The sequence below is a fragment of the Watersipora subatra genome, chromosome 5, assembly GCF_963576615.1.
Source record: "Watersipora subatra chromosome 5, tzWatSuba1.1, whole genome shotgun sequence".
Lineage (NCBI taxonomy): Eukaryota > Metazoa > Bryozoa > Gymnolaemata > Cheilostomatida > Watersiporidae > Watersipora > Watersipora subatra.
In genome coordinates, this window is record NC_088712.1 from 29,259,407 (window position 1) to 29,270,629 (window position 11,223).

Below are 11,223 nucleotides of genomic sequence, written 5' to 3' on the forward strand. Positions count from 1 at the left end.
GATTGTATCGGTGACGTCACATCCGTTTTCAAAATTACCGGATATGACGTCACTAATATGATTATATCTGTGACGTCACATCCGTTTTCAAAATTACCGGATATGACGTCACTGATATGATTGTATCTGTGACGTCACATCCGTTTTCAAAATTACCGGATGTGACGTCACTAATATGATTGTATCTGTGACGTCACATCCGTTTTCAAAATTACCGGATATGACGTCACTAATATAGTTGTATCTGTGACGTCACATCCGTTTTCAAAATTACCGGATATGACGTCACTAATATAATTGTATCTGTGACGTCATATCCGTTTTCACAATTACCGGATATGACGTCACTAATATAATTGTATCGGTGACGTCACATCCGTTTTCAAAATTACCGGATATGACGTCACTAATATAATTGTATCGGTGACGTCATATCTGTTTATTTTTTACCGAGTATGACGTCACCAGATAGACATTGTCTATAATGGAATGGAGCCAACAACTTAATAAGCCCTCTGCCCTTTGCATCATTTTTATACTTCCATAGATATACGTAAACCATATATGGTATAAACCATAGATATACGTAAGCAGACCACATAGAAGTATGCGATATGCGTAGGCAGACCGCATAGAAGTATAAAAGTTTCTTTCGCGTATTGATTCTTTGAAGGTTTTAAAAATTAGACTGACTAAGGCATAGCTTATGGGCTAACACGGACTTTGAGCTAAGTCGCAGATCTAAATCCGCGGTCTTAGATTTGTACAGTATAGGGTTAATATATTTTCCTTCTATGGCTATGACTATATAAGGCTGTACAGATCATAAACGAACGGGTAAAGATGGACTTTACTTCTCTCCGCCTTTACCAGTTTGTTCATGATTTACAGTTCAGAAGTTATCTGTGTCTGCCAAAAGTCTAAAATGTAATTTACCTTATGGTCAACCACTTCAAAATTACTTTTCACTCGTTTGGGTAATATGGCTGTTCAACTACTAGTACAGCTTACTAGTACAATCACTAGTACAAGTCGTAACTAAAGCTGTACAACTTCAATAACTTGATGAATAGCTATTCATATCTTATTGACGATTGTAGTTTTCTCCTCATACATTCCTTATTCTGTATTTTAAAAGAGTATAAGAAAGTGCAGACAAATCCTGTATTACTTACTTAGAAACCACTTTAACTTTTAAACAAAGGTTATCATCTTGAAACACACAAAAATGAAATAAAAACAGAAACAATAGAAACAACTCACTTCATTTAGACTCACTTCATTTAACTTCTGAGCTTGCTAAGGCTGAGGGGTACGGCTGAGGTAATTAATAAGAGATATTTGATACGATATCAAGATTTTAGGCTATTTCCGGACAGCATATAAACTGAAGTTTTCTGCTTCATCATTTGAACTGCCTTCTGGGATACCCTAGACATAATAAGTTTATAAATAATAAGGGATAGTTATAATAATTATATCTATGGTTTATACCATTGTAAAGCTCCATGTTAAGCTTACAGTCTAAAAGTGCTAGTTTATTTTTACAAAAATGAATATCGGTATAAGGCGTCGTTAAAGTCTAGCAATCAGATAGGAAGTTTATGCCATAAAACCTGTAACTGAACGCCACCTTTAATTGAACGCTACTTCTACTCGACGTAGGGTTGAAAAAAGAGCGCGAATGCTTTAATCGAATGCCACCTTCATTTGGCCTCCACGTCTTTTCGTTTGACCTCCACTCCAGTCATTCTTTACTCACCCATAATAGCAAGGAATCAGTAGAAAAGTCTCCACAACCTCGTATTAATAATGATTCGGTTACATCGATAACAATTAATTCGCTTCTTTTCGTATCGAAATGCGTTTTCCAACTTCAAAGCTTTTCGTTTTTTTTTTTCTTTCGCTCAAACTCTAAAAGCCATCGCAATATATTTAGACCAATAGTAGTTTTTTGTTTATCGCAGTTTCAATACGATACTTCAATGCGTGTAAAAAACTGTTTACATGTACATGAATGACTAATTTTAGGCTAAGTTGTGCTTAGCGCGCATAGGTTTATATGCAAATACAATGGGTTTCTTTCAAAAATGTCAATTTTTGTTTGTACATGTTCTATAAGCATGGTTTGTTTGTCATATATTTGTGATTATGCGTGTGTAGCTTTTGATAGATGCTACACATACATAATCAGTTCGCATTTCTCAAAACTTTGACAAGATATTTGAGGAATACAACACCAACCTCTTATTGAATGCCACCTCTATTTGGCCGCCATTATAGGAAAAGTGCTGAAAAATAGGTTTCACCGTGTTTGTTCATTTTAAAAGTAAATTCGAGTTTGAAGGTCATGTCGAACTTGTAATATTTAAACTGTTCAACTTTAGTATTTAATTGTTATGAAAGTCGTGAGCATTTTGGAGTCGACTTGTCTACTTGAACTACTGAATAAGAAGATAACGAGTCGATACGGAAAGCATCACATCAATACGGAAAGTAACTATAGAACTAAACGATTTGGCTAGCGGTTATAGAACTACTTATAGGACTTGGTTACCTCAAAGTTTTGGTTTATTCAAGTGAGTGTCAGTATGTAGGACAGTTATCAGCGAGGTCGTATGTACGTGCGAAATCTACTGGTTATAACATCATATAGTTATAATATCACATAACCAGTACATATTTCAACATTCGAGAGGCGCATTCAATCATCTGTACGCTCTTCTGTTCACGATTCGAGAAGGGAAAAAATGTTCTCGGAGAAGAACTACTTTCCGAATTAAAAGAAACGCGCTTCGGAATCAAATTCGCTCGTTAGAATAATGTATTGTTGTATAATTATATATCCCTTCGCAATAATAACAAAATATTTTGTATATCTCAAGGACTTCTACCGAAATCTATCATTAAGATGAAAAGATTTCGCGATGAAGCCTAGATGAAGCCTTGATGAAACCTAAGATCCGGCTTCATCGCGACATCCTTTTATTCTACACCGCCAAGTTATTTAGTCATTTGTTTTATTTTACCTCAAATGATACCGGAACAAGATGATGAAATAGTAAAGTGCAACGAGGGCTCATACGCGCAGAAGCCTTGCTATTCCGATGTGTTAACGAATGAGATTGTTAATGAATAAAATAGGAATGTTCGAGCAAAAGAAATCAGAACAAATCTATTTTTGAGAGTCCGGCAAGTCTTGCCTCGAAGCAGCCCTTTCATCATGCCATCATGACTTTTCCTTAGCCGAATTGGCAAGGAATTCCGTGCTGATGACACACGATAGGGAACCTGTCTATGGCCACCGGTATAGAGGTATGAAAAACAAGGAATGACGAGTGTTGTAATGCGTTAGTTTGAGATAAAAATTGTGTGAAGGCTAAACGACATATTCTTAGTTGGTATAGTTGTTGTACAAGCAAAACACGAGATATTTTAAACGAAGGAGTTGATAGAAAATAAGATTTTTGCTGATACACTTTTCTAAGCAATCGCTTCTGGATAGCCAAAATTTTGTTTAAGTAGCTCATCAGAGCATTTTCCCACGCTTCCAAGCAAGAAAGTATTTTACTGTTGATTACATTAAAGAGGCATTTCTGGTAAGATCAAAGAGGCCTGGTAAATAAGTTGGAAATTTGTCGCAGTTGTTGTTTCAATAGTTCTATGTGTCTTATAAAGAGTAGTATAAAGCATTCCAGGAGCAGCAAATGACCGAGCCAAACGATTTTGTAAAACTGAGAGTTGTTCTCTCTTCTTATTTATGTTTTTAGAGTGTTATGGCAAGAGGTAGCGACTTCGAATTGTGTTGCCGAGGTAAAATGATCTAATAATAATCGTTAGGACCTGTAAGTTGTATCACATACCTGTTGTATGTGTATTGTTGTATGATTATTATAATACTAGCATGTTCACCGAGGTACACAGTCCGTTTATCATGATACATCGATAACTTTCTAGAAAGCATATCGATGCATCATGTAGTATTTAATAAAACTATTACATAATTATAATCTTGAAGCTCATCATCACTATCTATATGATTACCATCCTCAATCTCGTCGGTTGTTGCATCGCTGCAGTCTACATCGAAAAACATAGACTCTTTTTGCATGAACAGCTGATTCATTGGACAAACTGCCTGGGAGAAAATCTCTGTGCCCATCAGAAAAGCATTGCACAGAAATCCCATCATCGTCTTTACTCCAGCCATAGTTTGTGGGATCTGGCTGCACGATTAATGAATTGCCCACTGCCGTATTGCTGCTTGGTAATCGGCCCTTATTAAATGCTGACGGAGAGAAGCCGGAAAGGTTTTCTCATAAGATGCCCTTTATGAAAACAACCTGTATCTGGTATCGGCTAAACTTGCAGAATCTGGCTGGCCACAAAGATGCAGTGTGTTAGTGCGTTGAACAACTCCTTATTTATTAGAATGTAGTAAGTGATTATAGTAAATTATGCAATCCGTGATAGCTAGCTTTGGAAATCAGTATAATAGTGAATTGAAGTTTTTGACTGTTACTACCAACGCTGATAAGTCGCTCGCTGCTCGGTGAGACAGGAAACAGACTACAAACCTAATTGCTATTGGGGTAATTTAATATCCCGTACAACAACATGCAGGTCAGAGCCATTGATCACTGACTTGTGACGGATATGACGTCACTAATATAATTGTATCTGTGACGTCACATCCGTTTTCAAAATTACCGGATATGACGTCACTAATATAGTTGTATCTGTGACGTCACATCCGTTTTCAAAATCACCGGATATGACGTCACTAATATAGTTGTATCTGTGATGTCACATCCGTTTTCAAAATTACCGGATATGACGTCACTAATATGATTGTATCTGTGACGTCACATCCGTTTTCAAAATTACCGGATATGACGTCACTAATATAATTGTATCTGTGACGTCACATCCGTTTTCAAAATTACCGGATATGACGTCACAGATACAATTATATTAGTGACGTCATATCCGTTTTCAAAATAACCGGATATGACGTCACTAATATGATTGTATCGGTGACGTCACATCCGTTTTCAAAATTACCGGATATGACGTCACTAATATGATTATATCTGTGACGTCACATCCGTTTTCAAAATCACCGGATATGACGTCACTGATGATTGTATCTGTGACGTCACATCCGTTTTCAAAATTACCGGATATGACGTCACTAATATAATTGTATCTATGACGTCACATCCGTTTTCAAAATCACCGGATATGACGTCACAGATACAATTATATTAGTGACGTCATATCCGTTTTCAAAATAACCGGATATGACGTCACTAATATGATTGTATCGGTGACGTCACATCCGTTTTCAAAATTACCGGATATGACGTCACTAATATGATTGTATCTGTGACGTCACATCCGTTTTCAAAATTACCGGATATGACGTCACTAATATAATTGTATCTGTGACGTCATATCCGTTTTCAAAATTACCGGATGTGACGTCACTAATATGATTGTATCTGTGACGTCACATCCGTTTTCAAAATTCCCGGATATGACGTCACTAATATAGTTGTATCTGTGACGTCACATCCGTTTTCAAAATTACCGGATATGACGTCACTAATATAATTGTATCTGTGACGTCACATCCGTTTTCAAAATTACCGGATATGACGTCACAGATACAATTATATTAGTGACGTCATATCCGTTTTCAAAATAACCGGATATGACGTCACTAATATGATTGTATCGGTGACGTCACATCCGTTTTCAAAATTACCGGATATGACGTCACTAATATGATTATATCTGTGACGTCACATCCGTTTTCAAAATTACCGGATATGACGTCACTGATATGATTGTATCTGTGACGTCACATCCGTTTTCAAAATTACCGGATGTGACGTCACTAATATGATTGTATCTGTGACGTCACATCCGTTTTCAAAATTACCGGATATGACGTCACTAATATAGTTGTATCTGTGACGTCACATCCGTTTTCAAAATTACCGGATATGACGTCACTAATATAGTTGTATCTGTGACGTCACATCCGTTTTCAAAATTACCGGATATGACGTCACTAATATAATTGTATCTGTGACGTCACATCCGTTTTCAAAATTACCGGATATGACGTCACAGATACAATTATATTAGTGACGTCATATCCGTTTTCAAAATAACCGGATATGACGTCACTAATATGATTGTATCGGTGACGTCACATCCGTTTTCAAAATTACCGGATATGACGTCACTAATATGATTATATCTGTGACGTCACATCCGTTTTCAAAATCACCGGATATGACATCACTGATGATTGTATCTGTGACGTCACATCCGTTTTCAAAATTACCGGATATGACGTCACTAATATAATTGTATCTGTGACGTCACATCCGTTTTCAAAATTACCGGATATGACGTCACAGATACAATTATATTAGTGACGTCATATCCGTTTTCAAAATAACCGGATATGACGTCACTAATATGATTGTATCGGTGACGTCACATCCGTTTTCAAAATTACCGGATATGACGTCACTAATATAATTGTATCTATGACGTCACATCCGTTTTCAAAATTACCGGATATGACGTCACAGATACAATTATATTAGTGACGTCATATCCGTTTTCAAAATAACCGGATATGACGTCACTAATATGATTGTATCGGTGACGTCACATCCGTTTTCAAAATTACCGGATATGACGTCACTAATATGATTGTATCTGTGACGTCACATCCGTTTTCAAAATTACCGGATATGACGTCACTAATATAATTGTATCTGTGACGTCATATCCGTTTTCAAAATTACCGGATGTGACGTCACTAATATGATTGTATCTGTGACGTCACATCCGTTTTCAAAATTCCCGGATATGACGTCACTAATATAGTTGTATCTGTGACGTCACATCCGTTTTCAAAATTACCGGATATGACGTCACTAATATAATTGTGTCTGTGACGTCACATCCGTTTTCAAAATTACCGGATATGACGTCACAGATACATATATATTAGTGACGTCATATCCGTTTTCAAAATAACCGGATATGACGTCACTAATATGATTGTATCGGTGACGTCACATCCGTTTTCAAAATTACCGGATATGACGTCACTAATATGATTGTATCGGTGACGTCACATCCGTTTTCAAAATTACCGGATATGACGTCACTAATATGATTATATCTGTGACGTCACATCCGTTTTCAAAATCACCGGATATGACGTCACTGATGATTGTATCTGTGACGTCACATCCGTTTTCAAAATTACCGGATATGACGTCACTAATATAATTGTATCTATGACGTCACATCCGTTTTCAAAATTACCGGATATGACGTCACAGATACAATTATATTAGTGACGTCATATCCGTTTTCAAAATAACCGGATATGACGTCACTAATATGATTGTATCGGTGACGTCACATCCGTTTTCAAAATTACCGGATATGACGTCACTAATATGATTGCATCTGTGACGTCACATCCGTTTTCAAAATTACCGGATATGACGTCACTAATATAATTGTATCTGTGACGTCATATCCGTTTTCAAAATTACCGGATGTGACGTCACTAATATGATTGTATCTGTGACGTCACATCCGTTTTTAAAATTCCCGGATATGACGTCACTAATATAGTTGTATCTGTGACGTCACATCCGTTTTCAAAATTACCGGATATGACGTCACTAATATAATTGTATCTGTGACGTCACATCCGTTTTCAAAATTACCGGATATGACGTCACAGATACAATTATATTAGTGACGTCATATCCGTTTTCAAAATAACCGGATATGACGTCACTAATATGATTGTATCGGTGACGTCACATCCGTTTTCAAAATCACCGGATATGACGTCACTAATATAATTGTATCTATGACGTCACATCCGTTTTCAAAATCACCGGATATGACGTCACAGATACAATTATATTAGTGACGTCATATCCGTTTTCAAAATAACCGGATATGACGTCACTAATATGATTGTATCGGTGACGTCACATCCGTTTTCAAAATTCCCGGATATGACGTCACTAATATGATTATATCTGTGACGTCACATCCGTTTTCAAAATTACCGGATGTGACGTCACTAATATGATTGTATCTGTGACGTCACATCCGTTTTCAAAATTACCGGATATGACGTCACTAATATAGTTGTATCCTTGACGTCACATCCGTTTTCAAAATTACCGGATATGACGTCACTAATATAATTGTATCGGTGACGTCACATCCGTTTTCAAAATTACCGGATATGACGTCACTAATATAATTGTATCGGTGACGTCATATCTGTTTATTTTTTACCGAGTATGACGTCACCAGATAGACATTGTCTATAATGGAATGGAGCCAACAACTTAATAAGCCCTCTGCCCTTTGCATCATTTTTATACTTCCATAGATATACGTAAACCATATATGGTATAAACCATAGATATACGTAAGCAGACCACATAGAAGTATGCGATATGCGTAGGCAGACCGCATAGAAGTATAAAAGTTTCTTTCGCGTATTGATTCTTTGAAGGTTTTAAAAATTAGACTGACTAAGGCATAGCTTATGGGCTAACACGGACTTTGAGCTAAGTCGCAGATCTAAATCCGCGGTCTTAGATTTGTACAGTATAGGGTTAATATATTTTCCTTCTATGGCTATGACTATATAAGGCTGTACAGATCATAAACGAACGGGTAAAGATGGACTTTACTTCTCTCCGCCTTTACCAGTTTGTTCATGATTTACAGTTCAGAAGTTATCTGTGTCTGCCAAAAGTCTAAAATGTAATTTACCTTATGGTCAACCACTTCAAAATTACTTTTCACTCGTTTGGGTAATATGGCTGTTCAACTACTAGTACAGCTTACTAGTACAATCACTAGTACAAGTCGTAACTAAAGCTGTACAACTTCAATAACTTGATGAATAGCTATTCATATCTTATTGACGATTGTAGTTTTCTCCTCATACATTCCTTATTCTGTATTTTAAAAGAGTATAAGAAAGTGCAGACAAATCCTGTATTACTTACTTAGAAACCACTTTAACTTTTAAACAAAGGTTATCATCTTGAAACACACAAAAATGAAATAAAAACAGAAACAATAGAAACAACTCACTTCATTTAGACTCACTTCATTTAACTTCTGAGCTTGCTAAGGCTGAGGGGTACGGCTGAGGTAATTAATAAGAGATATTTGATACGATATCAAGATTTTAGGCTATTTCCGGACAGCATATAAACTGAAGTTTTCTGCTTTATCATTTGAACTGCCTTCTGGGATACCCTAGACATAATAAGTTTATAAATAATAGGGATAGTTATAATAATTATATCTATGGTTTATACCATTGTAAAGCTCCATGTTAAGCTTACAGTCTAAAAGTGCTAGTTTATTTTTACAAAAATGAATATCGGTATAAGGCGTCGTTAAAGTCTAGCAATCAGATAGGAAGTTTATGCCATAAAACCTGTAACTGAACGCCACCTTTAATTGAACGCTACTTCTACTCGACGTAGGGTTGAAAAAAGAGCGCGAATGCTTTAATCGAATGCCACCTTCATTTGGCCTCCACGTCTTTTCGTTTGACCTCCACTCCAGTCATTCTTTACTCACCCATAATAGCAAGGAATCAGTAGAAAAGTCTCCACAACCTCGTATTAATAATGATTCGGTTACATCGATAACAATTAATTCGCTTCTTTTCGTATCGAAATGCGTTTTCCAACTTCAAAGCTTTTCGTTTTTTTTTTTCTTTCGCTCAAACTCTAAAAGCCATCGCAATATATTTAGACCAATAGTAGTTTTTTGTTTATCGCAGTTTCAATACGATACTTCAATGCGTGTAAAAAACTGTTTACATGTACATGAATGACTAATTTTAGGCTAAGTTGTGCTTAGCGCGCATAGGTTTATATGCAAATACAATGGGTTTCTTTCAAAAATGTCAATTTTTGTTTGTACATGTTCTATAAGCATGGTTTGTTTGTCATATATTTGTGATTATGCGTGTGTAGCTTTTGATAGATGCTACACATACATAATCAGTTCGCATTTCTCAAAACTTTGACAAGATATTTGAGGAATACAACACCAACCTCTTATTGAATGCCACCTCTATTTGGCCGCCATTATAGGAAAAGTGCTGAAAAATAGGTTTCACCGTGTTTGTTCATTTTAAAAGTAAATTCGAGTTTGAAGGTCATGTCGAACTTGTAATATTTAAACTGTTCAACTTTAGTATTTAATTGTTATGAAAGTCGTGAGCATTTTGAAGCGACTTGTCTACTTGAACTACTGAATAAGAAGATAACGAGTCGATACGGAAAGCATCACATCAATACGGAAAGTAACTATAGAACTAAACGATTTGGCTAGCGGTTATAGAACTACTTATAGGACTTGATTACCTCAAAGTTTTGGTTTATTCAGGTGAGTGTCAGTATGTAGGACAGTTATCAGCAAGGTCGTATGTACGTGCGAAATGTACTGGTTATAACATCATATAGTTATAATATCACATAACCAGTACATATTTCAACATTCGAGAGGCGCATTCAATCATCTGTACGCTCTTCTGTTCACGATTCGAGAAGGGAAAAAATGTTCTCGGAGAAGAACTACTTTCCGAATTAAAAGAAACGCGCTTCGGAATCAAATTTGCTCGTTAGAATAATGTATTGTTGTATAATTATATATCCCTTCACAATAATACCAAAATATTTTGTATATCTCAAGGACTTCTACCGAAATCTATCATTAAGATGAAAAGATTTCGCGATGAAGCCTAGATGAAGCCTTGATGAAACCTGAGATCCGGCTTCATCGCGACATCCTTTTATTCTACACCGCCAAGTTATTTAGTCATTTGTTTTATTTTACCTCAAATGATACCGGAACAAGATGATGAAATAGTAAAGTGCAATGAGGGCTCATACGCGCAGAAGCCTTGCTATTCCGATGTGTTAACGAATGAGATTGTTAATGAATAAAATAGGAATGTTCGAGCAAAAGAAATCAGAACAAATCTATTTTTGAGAGTCCGGCAAGTCTTGCCTCGAAGCAGCCCTTTCATCATGCCATCATGACTTTTCCTTAGCCGAATTGGCAAGGAATTCCGTGCTGATGACACACGATAGGGAACCTGTCTATGGCCACCGGTATAGA